Below are 8,111 nucleotides of genomic sequence, written 5' to 3' on the forward strand. Positions count from 1 at the left end.
GATTCGACAAATATTCAAAATATCTCGATAAACACTGGCTTATCGAAAAAGTACTAAGAGGCAAAAAAGTTTTAAAAATAATGTGTTTAACTAATAGTGCCACAACAATAATTTAATTGGAACGTACACAAAAGTTTGGGGGGGTTTAAGGGAACAAAACCCCCATAAAATTTGTATGGGGTGCACAAATTTTACTTAATTTTTTTTTAAGATATTGCTGTCGTAAAAATGCCACATGTCAATTTTCAATAAAAAATCTCTGAGAGTTTTCGATATATGAAAAAAAATCAATTTTCATTTTGTAACTTTAAAGGGCTGTAACTTTTTTTGTGTGCACTATTGTATATAAGTAAGTGACGTTCAATCAACCTATTTTTGACCCCAGAATCTGTGGTATAATTTATGACCAATCTTTTCGGGACACCCTGTATATATATATATATATATATATATATATATATATATATATATATATATATATATATATATATATATATATATATATATATAATGATATATAAAATATATCGGATGAAATATATATATATATATATATATATATGTAACTCGTAAAGTTTGGGGACAGTATCGGTTACTTAATGGTGAGTTTGAGGACATTAGTCAAGTTTGGGGACCGTCCTCAAACTTTTGTTTTGGGAAACGGTTAGTTTGAGGACATGTCCCCAAACTGTTGTGCCTATTGACTATTGGTGATTTTGAGGACATATCTGACAACAGTAATGTTTTTAGAGTATGTAAGCTCTCACGGCTGGAAAGTTCAGGATGGGTGTTGTTTTTTGGGCTTATAAGTAAAAATTGTAATTGGCTGACGTTTAGTCTGGAACTTTATCAGACTTTTTCAAAGTATGGTAAACGTTTGTATTACTAATTTAAAAGTTGTTAGGTCATAAATTTTGTGAATTATAAAACATTATTTATATGTTATTAATTTCACTATGTCCAACCAATATCTTCAGAGCACTAAATTTATTTGCAAAATTGGTTTTACATTACAATCTTAGTTGTTAATAAGCTACCTAGTGGTGTTGTAATACAAATAAGGAATGCATATATATATATATATATATATATATATATATATATATATATATATATATATATAATATATATATATATATATATATATGAATTAAAACGCCATACTACATGGCATTGGAGCACAAATTCGTCAAAACTTCCGCGATTTAACTGGTACCAATAGACTGATATATCGATATTTCAAGGTCTCCCTCTCATCAGTCAGTCGAGCTGGTACTACAAATTAAATCACGGAAGTTTCTCTGAACGTCTCCAAAAATTTCGCCATTCTAGTGGCAGCTTACAGAGGCGCCATCTCTTTTGATGGCAGGGAACGAAGACGATTTAATAATACCGTCTCCTATCCTCTGAGCTATCGGAATGTATTCTTTTTGCATATATATATATATATATATATATATATATATATATATATATATATATATATATATACAGTGGAACCTCGATAACTCGGATTAATCGGGACCGCGGTCGATCCGGGTTATCGAAAATCCGGGTTAGCCGGAGAGCATAGTAAAAATTAATAAAATACGGTATACTTATAGATAAAGTCCGTTATAATTAAAATAACATGAAATATATATTCACAGTACACATCTAACTTATCTATAGTTGTATAGAGTATAGTATAGACAGTATAGAGTATTGTTCATTTCTAGGTAAAAAAACTCAGTCAGTTTCGGTTGTGTCAATTTCGTCTGCCATCGGAACAATGTTATGTTATTTAAGAACAGTGGCTCTTTCATTGTTTAAAAGACCATTGTTTAAAAGATAATTTTTTAAAAGACAGTTGGAAATAAATAAAGGAATAACAGGTGCCTGTTGTTTGCAATAGCCCCAGATAATAATTAACATCGGTCGGCCGCCGCCGCCGTGTGCCATGAGTCATTTTTACTATCGTATAGTTCAAATTACACAAATACCCATTATCTCTCAAATATTATATTATGGTCGAAGCGAAGTTTTATCAATGAAACTCGATATTTTTAAGACATTCCAGAAGAGGCTACAGATAAAATGTTTTAACATAATACATACCTTTTTATTGTTGAAATGTTTGATGAAAATCGGTCCGGGTTAGCCGGACTTCCGGGTTATCGGGGGCCGACTTATCGAGGTTCCACTGTATATATATATATATATATATATATATATATATATATATATATATATATATATACAAATAAAATGTCCAAAAGTATATTTATTTCATTGAAATCATATTTAGAAGTATAACTTCTTACGTGCGTACAAAGTACACACACATTCTTTTTTTTTTATTTATAATGTTCCTCAAATTTATTATAATTAAGCTCAATATGACCACAATTTAGGACCGCGAGTTACAATTATTTTAGTACTGCTACTTTTGTAATTTTCAAGACAATTTCAACATATACACTCACCGGCAAAATTAACCGCCCACCTTAAAAAGGGGTAATTTTTGATGTCTCGAATTTGCTAAAGCTGTTGTCCGATTTAAGTGATTTTTTAATATGTTATAGCTTTATTCTTTAATAATATCGCTTTAATAATATTGTTGCTAAACAGGTAAATTTTCATTGTATCCCGAGTGTACCAATCAAACTGTGATTTTTCTCAAAGTTCGCATCACCCTGTGGAATATTCTAGCATTTATAAAATACTGAAATTAAAACCCAACTATAGCCCCATTTTTTTTTCAACATTCTGTTTTTTTATTGATTCGATTATGTTGGACCATAAAAAAGTTAGGTACTTTAACAACTAGCCATGTTTTTCATCAGGGTTGCTTTGTTTTAAACATTTTGTTTTAATCAACTGTTTTAAACATGTTTTAAACGTTTGCTTATGTTTAAAACAATTTTTGTTTAAAACACTTAAATTAAACAAGGGCTTTTTTTTCATTTTCTTTATTAATATAACATCAAAAAAATTCTCAAATACATTATATAAACTTTTTAACATATATATTATTTATTTATTAATAATCTTGAACACAAAAAAAATTGGAAAACTGAAAATATTTTGCAAAGAAGAGTTAATCAATTTCTCAAAACTGTTTCAGACTCATAGTAATCTTGTAATTTAAATCAGTCACGTCATCATTGATGGAATTAAGCTCTTTAAAAATTGAAACCAACTTAGCAGCTTTGACATTGCCTAGCCGATTACGTAGTTTGGAATGGTAAACCTTATGATGAGAAGAGTCTTTCTATGTTGGCTGACGATGCAACAGCTGTGTGAAGCTGTTGAGCAAGTTTCAATGCTGTAGTATACCTATTTATATTTTTCTTAGAACGCCACCATGATAAGTTTATTTTCAATAAAGCGATGATCAAGCAAATTTGCCAAAAAATGAGCTGGGGTCACCAAATCATTTGCATGTTTAAAAAAACACTAAGCACCACCAGAAACAGCACAAAATAACTGACAATGGACGTTATTGCAATAGCCAACTTGGCAACTTGTAATGCGGATTTATAAATAGTAAATAGTCTGGGGTTCCCCAGGCAATAGCTCCTAATTTTGCAATTGGTTTTCTTATCTATTATTTAATAGAATAATAATAATAGATCAAACACTTTCAATTAATATTATGTTTAGGAAAATATGATTTAAACAATGTTTTCTTCTAAGTTTTATTTGTTTAAAATATAAAATTTAAAAACAAAAACATTTTTAAAGCAAAAAAAAACGTTTAAAACAAAAAACATGTGTTTTAAACAAGTTTTATTTGTTTAAAACATACAATTTAAAAACAAAAAAAAACATGTTTAAAACAAAAAAAAACGTTTAAAACAAAAAAACGTTTGTTTTGTTTAAAATTAAAAAAACATGTTTTTTTGCAACCCTGTTTTTCATCAATACAGGGTGTTTTTAAATAAGTATAGCAAACTTTAAGGGGCAATTCTGTTAAAAAATATAATGACAGTTTGCTTTATAAACGTATGTCCGCAATGCTTCGTTTCCGAGATGTGGTTGAAAAATTATCGCACATACGTGTCATATTACCCGTATTGCTAAAGTCGTGAACATTTACTTCCTTTTCCATCATCTGCGAACTTCGCTGCCTTTTGCTAATAAACTTGGACTAGTGTATATACTTAATATTGAAAAGTACCTGCACCTGCTCCGAAGTGCATTTTCTCCCAGCATTTCTCTCCATCTCATGTATTTTTCTCTATTGTACATCTTATAAAACCACAAAAGTACGCTTACGTCATTCAAAATTTTTGACGTCAGAACCTCAACAGCTTTGCCAAAACATTAGAATAGTGAATAAATGTGAGTTATTTTCATAGACATATTAGCGATAGACAAGGCATACTGAACAAAATAGCGTAACGCGCGAGCAGTCGATCGGTGGTCTATCTATCTCTTTTTACAAAGCGATTCCGCGCATGTGACGGACAAAGATGACTAGACCACTCAAAGTTAATATTGACCAATGACGTGCTTGATATTGGCGTTACACCTCGATGCACAGAGCGGTCCATACCTTGCCTAATCTATTAGCATTATATCTATGGTTATTTTCCACATTATAAAGTTGACATTTGGAAAATACCTTACATTTAATTACTATTTTAATATTTTGGCAACGCTGTAGAGTTCTGACGTCAGGAATCTTGAGTGACGTAAGCGTATTTTTGTATAGTCCGTACAGTATAGATACCGTTGCACGTCATTATCTGTGTCAGAGATCTAAGTTGACATTGTTGCCCAATTACAAAAAATTCTTGCATTCGTTTTGCGAAGTGGATTATACAACAAAACAAATTAATATTCAATGTAAATAAATAAATACATTAGAAATAAAAAATACGAATTAAGTTATAATCTTACGCTAAAGTAAATAATAAAAACAATAAATATAATAAAACAAATACTTATATTAAAGAATAAAAACAAACCTAAAGTGTCAATACCGCAACTGACAAATTAAGGGCCGGTTGTTCGAAAGCTAATCAACAATGATCATTATCAAACATTTAATTACTGTCACCAACTGTCAATGTCAACTTTGTTTGGGTTGCTGAAAACATAATATGAAATTACTTAATCAATTATGTTAATAACTGTTATGTTAATTGATTAACTAATCTCATAAATTTTAATCAATTATGTTTTCAGCAACCAAATAAAAGTTGACATTGACAGTTTTGGTGACAGTAATTAAATATTTGATAGTGATCATTGTTGATTAGCGTTCGAACAACCGGCCCTAAATGTTACCAATTTATGCCAAAATGTCACCTTTGTTCGATCGCAGTTAGAGTGTAATTCGAGCAAGTGTGCTTTATAAAAACGCTTTATATTCCACTTATACAAATTAAATGAACCAAGTTAGGGTATGTTCCTTTAAATTTACATTAATAGAAATCTTCCAATATTATTTCTACGCGTATATAATAAAATATGTCTAGTGGATGTAATTCCAATGTACTCAGCTAAACGATTCTAAAAAGGAACACACCTACGACTTAAATAGTTCGTGTTGGTATCATGTGACGTCACGTGCTATGACGCGGATGACGTGCAACGATATCTATAGGTTTGTTCGTAGAACGATCAGCAACCGTTGCCAACCGTCAGACGCAAGCGCGTTCGTAGTCTACGAACTCGAACTGTTAACTGCGCAGCGCTAACTGTTAGCTGCGCATGCGTCTGATGGTTGGCAACGGTTGCTGATCGATTGGATCGTACTATAGGGTTTTCAAAAATATTTAAAGTATTTCGTTGCAACACGAAACTACAGCCACATTATATTCTAGTTCAATCAGAGAGTGCAGAAAACACCTATACCGGTTTCGAAACTTATTAGTCTCTCATCAGGAGGCACATATGCTGCTCTCTCTGACCCAAGCAGGTCAAACCCAGGTGAGCGGGTACGGATTGCAACGAACGAAATGGCAGGGATGCCCTAGCGGCAACTGCTAGCAAAAGTCTATGTTTTCAATCTAATAGCACATAAAATAACACCAAAAATATTACTCTACATCCCCCCAGATCGAAAACAATGGGAACCTTCTCTGGTTACACATCCAAGGCTTTTAAAATTTGCAAGCCATAACGGATACTGAGACTAAAGGAGATGAGGGAATTTTACAATTTTTAAAATTGATTGATTGATTGATTTTAAAAATCAGAGTAAAATTAAGATGCAAAATTGAATGAAAATTACTTACCTACCGTACTTGGTATTATCTGTAATAGGTACAATATTTATTATTATTATAATTGTTTATTTTGAAAATAAATGCACTAGAATTATTTATACTTTATAGGCGAAGATTTTCTCGTTGCCGTTATAGTATTTGTTTTATATATTTAGGTTACCGTGAGAACGTACTCATGTACACATTTATAATTAAAAATTATATATCCTGTCATAGAACATCCCTTGATAATAATGACTACTCTTGGGAGTTTATTATTGCAGTAGGTCAGGAAGGAAACCAAACAGATAATTAACATTAACTAATTCAGTGGTAATTATATTTACATAATATAGAATAATAAATGCGATAATACGTGTCGTTTAATATGTGAGTAGGCTAAAGTACCTACAGTACATTAAATGTGTGCATGATTGCTAAAATGTTCCAGTAGACGTAGTGTAAAAGAAGCATTATGTTAGACTACACATATAGAATTTAGGTATTGATGCAATAGCTGGTAATGTAGAAGACGAGATTGAAAATAACAAATATAAAACCAGATTAACTGCAGTAACTGCACTTAATAAATTCTCAACTGGCAGCGACCACCGCATACTACGAGCCAAAATAGAAATAAACAAACTAGAAATGCAGAAAACCAGAAGAAAACCAACGGCAACTAAGACAATACGCAGAAGAATATAGACAGACTTTTAAGGGAGAACTATAAACAACACTTAGGAAAGGGAGTGTCTTTATTAAAATTTATTATTATTTAAAAGGTCAAAAGAAAATAGATTAAGTGGCAGGACAGTTAAATTAATGGAAAGTAGACCAAAACTAATAAGCGAAAACAAAAGAAACACAGTAGAATACGTAGAACTAAACAAACAGAGAAACACAAGAGAAGATCTGAGAAAACACACTGAAAATGAAATCGAGAAAGTAATTAAGAGAAATAAGAGCCTAACATATTTACGACCGAATTTAGGGAAGCCACTACTCATTGCAATAAAAGATGAAACAGGAAGGGAAGAGAGGAGAAAAGATAAGATATCAGAAGAGGTAGAAAGGTTTTATAAAGAACTATACACCTCAAAGAAATACGCAAACGTCAACACTCAAGAATATATTAAAAAAACAATCACGAATGTAAACTCAGAAACACTACCAAAAATAGAAAATTATGAAATAGAGGTAGCATTATCAAAATTAAAGAATAATAAAGCGTCGGGATCAGATGGAATCCTTGCTGAAATGTTGAAAGAAGGGAAAGGCAAACATTAAGAAATCTATTTAATCATCAGTCGCTACATAAAGGAGAAATACCCGACGAATGGAACGAAAGTCTTACAATTCTGCTCTTTAACAAAGGCGACAGAAAGGACATAATAGTTATTTATGTACCAAGTCAGTAAAGTTACTCTTTATCGAATGAGTCTGATATTATGAGCAGAGCGAGCATAGCGAGCGAGGCGAATAACAGACGAGTCCGATAAAGAGTCTTTACTGACGTGGTGCATACAAAATTGTATCGCCAAAAATTTGATATTGGTTTTAAGAATTTTTTAAATTTTTGACGTAATACAAATTTCATGACAGTGATGACAGATGACTTTTGCATGATGGCCGCTTTCGATTTTTAATCGGTAGTTATCAATATTGAATAATTACTAAATCGGTAAAGTTTTGTTTTATTTTATATGAATATAATTACAAAATACTACAGAATTTCACTTTTTGGCATAAATTTAAATAACAATCTGTCGTAAATTTTGTACAATATTGTAATAATTCAAGTAGGTAAATAAATTGTAAGTTAACCCAAATAAATAATCGATTACTGCCATCCACCACTTACATTCAATATCGATTAATCGCGGCAGGTAAAGTAAAGTTCTTCTTTCA

This window comes from Diabrotica virgifera, chromosome 6, assembly GCF_917563875.1.
Source record: "Diabrotica virgifera virgifera chromosome 6, PGI_DIABVI_V3a".
Lineage (NCBI taxonomy): Eukaryota > Metazoa > Arthropoda > Insecta > Coleoptera > Chrysomelidae > Diabrotica > Diabrotica virgifera.